The sequence below is a fragment of the Panthera onca genome, chromosome B3 (assembly GCF_046562875.1).
Source record: "Panthera onca isolate mPanOnc1 chromosome B3, mPanOnc1 haplotype 2, whole genome shotgun sequence".
NCBI lineage: Eukaryota > Metazoa > Chordata > Mammalia > Carnivora > Felidae > Panthera > Panthera onca.
Window position 1 is genome coordinate 102,985,667 of NC_138344.1, and position 6,856 is coordinate 102,992,522.

Here is a 6,856-nt window from a genome sequence, read left to right on the forward strand (position 1 = left end):
GATAATGTGGCATATGTATACAAAATAATATTTAGCCTTAAAACAGAAGGAAATGCTGTAATATGTGACAACATGGATGGACCTTGAGGACATTATGCTGTGAAATAAGCTTGATCCAGAAAGACAAACACTACGTGATTCCACTTATATGAAGTATCAAAACTAGTCAAATTTATAAAATCAAAGATTGGAATGGTGGTTACTAAGGGATAAGGAGGGAGGCAGATATGGGGGGGGGGTGTTATTAACCAACAGGCATGATATTTTTGTTAAATATGATGAATAGATGAATAAGCTCTACCACCTTTTAACACCATACACAAAAAGAGACTCTAAACAGATTAAAGCCCTGACATCATAAAAATCTTAGAACACAGGAAATAATTGCTCTGACATCAGCCATAAAGACATTTTTCTTCTACGTAAGTCTCCTAAGGCAAAGGAAACAAGCAAAAAGCAAACTATTGGCACTACAAAGCTTTTGCACAGCGAACGAAACCATCAACAAAACAAAAAGACAACCTACAGAATAGGAGAAGATATTTGCAAATGATATATCTGATAAGGGGTTAATATCTAAAATATATAAGGAACTACACAACACCACCAAAATAAAAAACAAAAACAAAAAACATCCAATGAAAAAATGGGCAGAGGAAGTGAGCATTTTTCCAAATAAGACCTACAGATGGCCAACAGACACTTCATGATGTTCAACATCACTCATCATCAGGGAAATGCAAATCAAAACCACAAGGAGATATCACCTCACATCTATTAGAATGGGGAAAAAAAAAGAACTAACCAGTGTTGGCAAGGATGTGGGGGGTTGGGGGGAAGGTACCCTTTTGCATTGTTGGTGAGAATATAAGTTGGTATAACCACTGTGGAAAACAATATGGAGGTTCCTCAAAAAATCGAATACAATATCATATGATCCAATTCCACTACTGGATATTAACCCAAAGGAAAAAGAAAGTCACTAATTCAAAAATTTATATGCACCCTTATGTTTGTTTACTGCAGCATTATTCATGATAGCCAACCCAAATGTCCATCAATATATGAATGGATAAGATGTGGTACACATACATGCATACACATACACACAGGGGTCGGGGGGGGGGGCGGTGGGTAGATAATATGTAGCCATTTAAAAGGTGAGGTGAGATTGTGCCATTTGAGGCACCACGGAAGGACCTAGAGGGTATTATGCTAAGTGAAATAAGTCAGGCTGAGAAAGACAAATACCATGTGATTTCACCCATAAGTGGAATCTAAACAAAATCAACAAAAAGTTAGAATCAGACCTATAAATACAGAGAACAAACTGATGGTTGCCAGAGGGCAAAGGGATAGAGGTTTGGGCAAAATGGGTAAAGAGAGTGGGAGTTTCAGGCTTCCATTTACGGAATGAATAAATCATGGGAACAAAAGGCACAGCATAGGGAATACAGTCCGTGATACTGTAATAGCGATATGTGGGGACAGATGGTAGCTACACTTGCTGTGAGCATAGCCTGATGCATAAGCTTGTTGAATCACTGTGTTGTACACCTGACACTAACGTAACATTGTGTGTCGACCAGACTCAAGTAAAAAGCTCTAAAGGGCTGTACAACATTTTAAGTATGGCCAACAATAATATATACTTAAATTCGTTAAGAGGATAGATCTCACGTAAAGTGTTCTCATTACAATCAAAACTTTTAAAAAAATTGGACTAGCCTGGGTAGCTCAGTCGGTTAAGCGGCCGACTTGGGCTCAGGTCACGATCTCGCAGTCCGTGAGTTCGAGCCCCGTGTTGGGCTCTGTGCTGACAGCTGGGAGCCTGGAGCCTGTTTCGGATTCTGTGTCTCCCTCTTTCTCTGACCCTCCCCTGTTCATGCTCTGTCTCTCCCTGTCTCAAAAATAAATAAAACATTAAAAAAAATTAAAAATTGGACTAAACCAATGGCTTTCAAAGTGTAGATAGTGTAGAACACTTTCAAAAAATCAGATGACTTCTCATTCAGATCCCTAATACGTAAGTGGGTAAAAGCAATATTTTAGTGGCATAAGTTTAAAAAGCTTAAATGGGTAAAATTACTCAAATGAGAAAAAATGATAAAATCTAGGATTATGGAAAACAGTTATCGTCCTATCAGCCTTATCAATCTTTCTGCTTCATTGTGGGAAAAAAAAAAAAAACCTGACTCATAGCTCAACTTCCATCTTAATACTCTTTAATCCAAACCAGAAGCTTGAAAGAGAATAGAAAATGTTCTCCAAGTTAGATCACTAACAATATCTAACAATGAGAGCCATTCTTATAAATGTGTCAGACAAAAATTGCCTAATAAATACAAAGCCACTCGTAGCATTATGTCTTGCATAATATATAAGTGTAGTCAGGCACCACTGACCTGTGTACATTATACTCACAGCATCAGCTTGATTTCCCAGGAGCTTGCATTTCACCAATGGCCTAACATGCCACATCCTACAAGGCAATTTGCAATCCATTAGTTTAGAGCTTCAGATAACCCAAACAGAATCAGATTCTGTCCATCAAACCCTTTCTTTTCCTCTGAAAGTGACGCATGAAGACAGTGAAGGAAAGCTTTCAACTTCAAAGAGACTGAACATGGTAGAAATATCATTTATGTTAAGTATGTTAATTGAAAACAAATTAAATATTTAACTATGTATATATTACTATATATCTACATGCACTGGTGAGATTATATATATATATATACATATATATATATATATATATAATTCATTCTTTTTTTTTTAACGTTTATTTATTTTTGAGACAGAGAGAGACAGAGCATGAACAGGGGAGAGGCAGAGAGAGAGGGAGACACAGAATCAGAAGCAGGCTCCAGGCTCTGAGCCATCGGCCCAGAGCCCGATGCGGGGCTCGAACTCACGGACCGTGAGATTGTGACCTGAGCTGAAGTCGGACGCTTAACCGACTGAGCCACCCAGGCGCCCCTATAATTCACTCTTTATAATAAAATTTTAACCAATACTTTAAGGTAACTTAACTTGTATAACAGTTAAGTATCACGTGTAAATACTCTGGAACACTTAACCTTTGCTAAAGAAAGGTGTTCCTCATCCTAACTTTCAGTGGAAGCTCTCTTATCTGACCTCTACTTTGCCTTCTTACAGAATTCATCACTGTTCTCCATTCCTTCCATGGAACATGCTAATGGATTCTCCTAGCATCCTCATGCTCGTGGCTAGTGATTTGCTACCCTCTACTAACTTGGTCTCTCAAACCCTAGAAGACTGTCAAGACTGGTTTCTCTACCGTCTTCCGTGCCAAGACGAGACTCTCAGGCTCTGACTCTAGCTCCCCAATCTGCAAATGTCTCAGGGTAAAGGAACCTGGAAATCAATAGCTCACCTCTCTGTGATCCTATAAATCTAAGTATAGACCTGCCTAGTTGCGGATGGGCATCAGCTGCCCTCTTATGCCTTTTAACAGAATTTTTAAATTGTATCTTACGTTTCATTTCACTTTATGGCCTTTCTAGTTATTCTTGGTGAGAGCATTAGTCTGCTGCAGGATCCTGCGTAGGAGCAAGAGTCCCAAGCCTGTATTTGAGGCCACCGAACAAGAGTGGGGTTCAACCATGCAGCTTTTGTTTAATTTCTATTGTAGGGCCCTAAAAAATTCTCCTCTGCTCAAAAAGTTAACGTTCCTCAAGCTTTGACAACCACGTACCAAAATTGTTCTTTTTTCCCCCTCTCCTTTTACTTTCAAATGATCTTTCTTCACAAAAACACGAACTCATGGCATTTAACGGTTCTACTTTAAATGTGCCATACAGCAGTGATTTGTTAATTCAACTTTATTTTAATGGGGCTTGAGACTCACTTGGAATTGACTAGAATTTATTCTGGGGGATGCATCCTCTCCCCGCGTCTTCTGAAGACGGTGTTGTACATGGAAATGGAGAGACGGTCCGGGCTCTGCTGCTCAGGCAGGACAGACGCTCAGTTTTGCTCTGAGGTTCGCTAGTCAGTAACTCTAGGCACTTGTGCATAAAGAGCCAGTGGCCCCAACTAATCCCAAGTACCTGACTTTATGGAAAATAGCTTATTATCCTTAGTGAACTTTCTTTGCAATTGGCCATTTCCCGAGGCCAGACAATGCCCAGGGAAGCAGGAGAACAGCCTTCTCCAAATCAGAGCCCACATAGAATTGAGGACTCATAAAGGTGTCTGGCGGGCTTGCTCCTTGGCTAAAAATCAATTTTATCTTCGACCTTGAGGAAACCAGAGTGTAGGTCAGTGCCCATTAAGAAAAGTGTGCAGAAATGCTTATAGAAATAGTACCACCTTATTTTCTCTCTGCATCCCTCTCTCCCAGCCCTCTGTCTCCCCTGTTACCTATGAAGCATCTGAAAAGAAGATCCCCCTGAGCTAACAAGTTCCTTTAAAGATAATTGTATTCTCTCCGTACATTGCCCCTCCATTTGAAAAGCAAACCTCTTGTCACCCCACTGCAGAGCATCTAGATGTTACAAACCGTGCCACTATTTTAATGTTCATGCTCTTGAAAAATACTTGGCATTCCTCAGGGAAAAAGATGTGCATACTTAACGTTGCTACTATTCTCATTCCAAAGTTAAGAGTTGCTCTTTCTCTTAGCGGTCCTCAGCCCCCCCCCCCCCCCCACCCCAGAGCTCTTGGGGCTGCATGCCCTCCCCGTCAGCGCTACCGTTCGTTTCAAAAGCAACAGCCAAAGCAGATGCGAGGGAGATGCTCCCCTGCTCATAAATTCTAGGAGCGAAAATAGCAACAGCTGTAGCAATTGCAGGATTTCAGCAGGTAATCAAGTAACTAAGTGCCAAAAGCGGATTGGACAATTCTACTGGGGCCTGGGACAGAGGGCAGCGAGAACTTGAACTTGGAGAGGAATCTTCCCTGCAATCAACGAAAATGTAAGCCCAGTGACTGCACCCTGCTACGCACAGATTTTCCTGCTTTCAATGCCAGTCCCTGAGCAGTAGGAATAACCTTTCTCATAACATTTGGCTTTCTTGGATATATTTACCTCTATTGCATACTGCCAAGGTTCACCTGCGTATTTTCATCACTGGTTTAGTAACATTTTTCAAGACCCTTACGTACTTATGAAAGGATGGGTATGCCTGTTTAGGCTGAGGCTTATGTGTAGAATTTCTTCTGAAATGTTCTTCCCAAATCTAAAGGGCAGCGATTCTCATAGCAAAGGTTTTATAAGGTACAAGAGAGTCAGTAATGAACCTCCAGGCTAAGAAGGCACTTTAAGACCAAAATGACACAAGCCGCTCCATAGTGTTTACAGTTTTGTCCAGGGTAACTTACTGACAAGAAGAATCCAGCAGGCAAACAATCCAAAGACCGCACGACTACTCTCCACCCTGCCAGGGCCTTACCCCCAGCTTTTATAGAGGGAGGGGCACAGTGGTGAGGTCACAGCATAGTTATTTAAAGTGGTGCCATCTGTGCTCCAGAGGATCTCTACTAGTTATCTACAGTGGGCCCTTCTGTGCGCCACTTTAGGGAAGATCAGAACAAGCCTTCTCTCATTGTGATCAGGGCTTACATTAACCTCTTAGGGCCTGGAACACGTAGCTCCGAGGGAGGTCACTGCGCAGGCGTGAAGAAGATGGCGAGCCAACGATAGAGTCAGAGCCGTCAGCACCCCTACAAAGGGGGACCAGACTCTCTTGCTCATCTTTGGAACAGACTCTCTTGCTCATCTTTGGAAGTTAGAACAGCACTCAGGGTCCAGGGAGGCATATGAGGCATGGAAAGGAGAAAGGATACTGTGCCTGTTCTCTTTTGTTATTAGACGTAATTATGAAAGACTTTCCCATTGAGAGGAGAGAACCAGGCTCTAAGTACTGGCTTAGTGGCTAAGAGCACAGACTCTGCCTGATTCAAATATAGGCTCTGTGACCTTGGACAAGTGTTCAGTGTGGGGGTTTCCGCATCTGTATAATAATGCTAGTAATACCCACCTCCAATGATTTTATGAGAATGAAATGATTCACTACATGCTAAGTGCCTAGAACGATACCTAGCACATGGTAAGCTCAGTAAATATTATCTCCTTATATGAATCATGTATCTCCTCAATATTAAGCATGTGTCCAACTGTTGGAACTTTAGAAAATAGCTCTATAGAGTAAAAATATACCTTCGATATATTTTTTTAAATGTTCTTCTATTAGTTAGAAGTCTGTTGGTTACAAGTTCAACTTTAAACTAGCCTACGGGGACAGAAAAATAAATTTATTGGCTCTCGTGCATGCCTAGGAAGTTCAGTGGTCCATCTCGCTTGGACCCAAGGTCTCTGTCTCTGTCTGTCTCTCTCTCCATCTCTTGGCTGAGCTCACATGATGTCTTCCACCGCGAGTGCCTTCCTTATACCCTCCTGACCTAGCATCTCCAGTAGAAACAATCTCATCTGACACCCCAGCAGAAGAGACCCAGCAAGGACTGTGATTGGCTCAGCCTAGAACCGGTCACTTTAGGGTTAACCTAGCTTTCTGGGTTAGCAGGAACCTACATTACACATTTTGTAAGACAAAGATTCATTATAAATATAGAAGTATTAAATTATGTCTCTGATTTTCTATAGTCAATAAACTAATTTATTGATTACCTTTCAATCTACAACTCTAAAAACTAAATTCTAAAAATTGGTTGTGAATTCCTAGAGAACTGTGTTGACAGAGATTTTGAGGTTGCATTCTTGCTCAGACAAAACAATACTGGCTAAGGGTATGGTTTGGGCAGTGATGGTACCTATGCCGGGTGATAACTGTCTGTTTTATGCCAGGTTAAGAACGCTTACCCACAAACT

At 41.2% G+C, this 6,856-nt stretch overlaps 1 long non-coding RNA gene across 1 annotated transcript; it reads right to left on the reverse strand.

Moving 5' to 3' along the window:
* Positions 1–1,031: 1,031 nt before the first annotated feature.
* On the reverse strand, positions 1,032–5,469 carry LOC132669891 (uncharacterized). Its single transcript, XR_009606256.3, has 3 exons — positions 5,350–5,469; positions 2,425–2,482; positions 1,032–1,900 (listed from the first exon to the last, which is right to left on the reverse strand). It is a non-coding gene; the product is annotated as an uncharacterized LOC132669891 (long non-coding RNA).
* Between the last annotated feature and the right edge of the window lie 1,387 nt (positions 5,470–6,856).